The 3,641-nt window shown below is 36.4% G+C and overlaps 1 pseudogene; it reads right to left on the bottom strand.

Moving 5' to 3' along the window:
- Positions 1-2,333: 2,333 nt before the first annotated feature.
- On the bottom strand, positions 2,334-3,279 carry LOC140516628 (olfactory receptor 1165-like; annotated as a pseudogene).
- Positions 3,280-3,641: the final 362 nt, after the last annotated feature.

Raw genomic sequence — 3,641 nt, 5'->3', positions numbered from 1 at the left:
CATTGTGGCCAAATTCCAGAGTTCCCAGGTCAAGGAGAAAATATTGCAAGCAGCTAGAAAGAAACAATTCAAGTATTGTGGAAATACAATCGGGATAACACAAGATCGAGCAGCTTCTACATTAATGGATCGAAGGGAGTGGAATAGGATATTCCAGAAGTCAAAGGAACTAGGACTAAAACCAAGAATCATCTACCCAGCAAAACTGAGTATAATACTTCACGGGAAAAATTGGTCTTTCAATGAAATAGAGGACTTTCAAGCATTCTTGATGAAAAGACCAGAGCTAAAAATAAAATTTGACTTTCAAGCACAAGAATCAAGAGAATCATGAAAAGGTAAACAGCAAAGAGAAGTCGTAAGAGACTTATTAAAGTTGAACTGTTTGCATTCCTACATGGAAAGACAATATTTGTAACTCTTGAAACTTTTCAGTATCTGGGTAGTGGGTGGGATTACACACACACACGCACACGCACACTCATACATACATAGAGACAGAGTGCACAGAGTGAATTGAAGAGGATGGGATCATATCTTTAAAAAATGAAATCGAGCAGTGAGAGAGAAATATATTGGGAGGAGAAAGGGAGAATTGGAATGGGGCAAATTATCTCTCATAAAAGAGGCAGGCAAAAGACTTTTTAGTGGAGGGAAAAAGAGGGGAGGTGAGAGAAAAACATGAAGTTTACTCTCATCACATTCCACTAAAGGAAGGAATAAAATGCACACTCATTTTCGTATGAAAACCTATCTTACAATACAGGAAAGTGGGGGATAAGGGGATAAGCAGGGTGGGGGGAATGATGGAAGGGAGGGCATGGGGAAGAGGGAGCAATTTAAGGTCAACACTCATGTGGAGGGACAGGATCAAAAGAGAGAAAAGAAGTAATGGGGGGCAGGATAAGATGGAGGGAAATATAGTTAGTCTTATACAATATGACTATTATGGAAGTCATTTGCAAAACTATACAGATATGGCCTATATTAAATTGCTTGCCTTCCAAAGGGAAGGGGTGGGGAGGGAGGGAGGAAGAGAAGTTGGAACTCAAAGTTTTAGGAACAACTGTCGAGTACTGTTCTTGCTACTAGGAAACAAGTAATACAGGTAAAGGGTATAGAAAGTTGTTTGGCCCCACAGGACAAAAGAGAAGGTGGAGACAAGGGCAGAGAGGGACGATGGAAGAGAGGGCAGATTGGTGATAACGGCAATTAGAATGCTCGGTGTTTTGGGGTGGGGGAGGGGACAAAAGGGGAGAAAATGTGGAAGCCAAAATTTTGTGAAAATGAATGTTAGAAGTTCAATAATAAATAAATAAATAAATGAAAAAATCAAAGTGATCAGAAAGATGACAATGCTGTATACAGCAATAACAAAGGTGTTTTAAGACCTTTGGGCCACTAATTCATTTTAACTTTTATAAATACCCAAACTAGAAAGAAGAAAGACATTATTTACTTACAGAAGAACTCATGAACGGAAGTGTTTAAAGAACGATTTGAATTTTCATCTACAATCATCTTTTTACTGTACTATGTTATGGAAATGCTTTATAACATAAAATTTAAAACAGGAAGAACAATTTGTACACGGTAGATTTGAAGTTTTGTGTGCAATCATGGTTTTTATTTTGTTTTGCCACGTTATTGAAATACTTGTTTTGTTCTATTAATTAAAAATAAAATAGAAAAGACAAATTGGAAGGAAATTTCTGTGATAGAGTTGCCCATGTTGAAAGGGAGTAGAACCAAGAATCTTTGTGTCCACGGTAAAAATAAATCAATTGACCAACATGTATTAATTGTTTATTATGTTATGAGAATCATACTAAACCCATTGTAGGACTTAATTTGACTTTATAAGAACAGATCAGATTGAATTTATTCAGGAGTTGGTGACTATTATGCTCTTCCAATAGTGAGTATGGTCACTCCTCAAGGTGTTTTTTTCTGGCACATCTTGAAGAAGCTCATCTCTTAGATTGCTGGTCCTTTCTTTTCCATGAAATAATGGAAATGTAAAGAAACAAGCATCCATTCTTGTAGAATCATTATACTAATTTTTGGAATAAATTGTCAAAGAACTTTAATTTAATATTCTGAGATTGATGCTACACCATGCAGTATATTAAAATGATTTTCTTGCAGTGATTTTTCTCATTTCAAGCATCCTTTCTTCATTTACTTAAGAATTTTATAACTGTTCTTCAGATGGTTGTAGAAACTGACCAGAGAAGGGTATAAATGAATATGACACAAAGATTCAGTTAAAAATAACCATAAATTCCATCAGAAGAGTTTAGAAAGAAGTCATAGAATCCACATAAATGATCTTATTGAGAAATTATTCTGATACCCATTAATTTCCTGAAAGTTTATTTCACATCATTGTTACTTAGACTGTAAATTAAAGGATTTAGTATAGGAATCACTACAGTATAAAAAATAGATCCCACTTTGACTAAAGGCCATGAGTTTTGGGAACTGGGGATGCAGTATAGAAAGAAGATGGACCCGTAAAAGCCAGTTACCTCTGTCAAGTGGGAGGTACATGTGGAGAAAACTTTATATCTCCCACTGACTAAATACATTTTGAGGACAGTGACAAAAATTAAAAAGACAGGATGTAAAGACAATGATGAGGGTGCAAAATGCATCGAGATTTCCAAAGATAGGAAGTATTAAGTCACCGAAGTGTTTCTCAGAGCAGGAAGCAAAGAGGAAGAAAGAATATTCACATACAAAGTTAATAATGATATTGGTCTCCCAAAATGACAATACAAGAAGTGAGTAGGTGAGTACAATACAGGAAATGATGCCTCAAGAATATGTCACAACCACTAGCAGGGCCCAGCGTTTTGGGAACATAGGAATTGTATACAGCAAAGGGCAACATTTAGCAACAAAGTGGTCATAGACCATCACTGCCAACATAACCATATCTGCTATCACACAGGTGACACCCATGGAAAACTGTGTGAGGCAGGATTTGATGGAAATACTTTTGTCTTCTACAACTAAGTTTTCTGGTAGCTGTGGTGTAACTATAGTGGAGTAACATAAATCCACAAAGGACCAGTGGTTGAGGAAAAAGTACATGGGAATATGGAGCTTGGGAGTGATCCTGATGATTTTAATTACACCTGAGTTTCCCACCACAATGACTGAAGAGGTGGTGATGAACAGTAGAAAGAGGGGCATCTGGAGCACTGGATAATCAGAGAATCCTAAGAGGATGAAGAAGAAAGCACCACTCTGATTCCTGTCAGGGCTCACCATTATTCCTCTTGGAGAGAATGAGAGATGGAACATGAGAAGCCAAACATAAATGAAATTGAACAACAGAGAAAAATAGCGGAGTACGAATTAGAAATCATTATTGTTATAATTATTAAGGAGATAATAATAGCATTAGTTTCAAAGTTAATACTTACTCAGAAGTCCGATTTATTTGGGTTGGGAGAAAATCACAGAACACGAAAGATCCCAAAATAAGAGTGAAATAGAGAATGGCCTGAGTATATGGATGACTATACCTTTGGAGAATCAAGTACACTCTGTACTTCAACAAATACCTACTCAAGAAAATATAGCTCCACCAGAATATTAAAATGAAGGAGAACCTAATTGCTCCTAAGACA

This window comes from Notamacropus eugenii, chromosome Y (genome assembly GCF_028372415.1).
Source record: "Notamacropus eugenii isolate mMacEug1 chromosome Y, mMacEug1.pri_v2, whole genome shotgun sequence".
Classification (NCBI taxonomy): Eukaryota; Metazoa; Chordata; class Mammalia; order Diprotodontia; family Macropodidae; genus Notamacropus; species Notamacropus eugenii.
The sequence above is the reverse complement of the archived record's forward strand: the minus strand, read 5'-3'. Positions and strand labels throughout refer to the sequence as shown.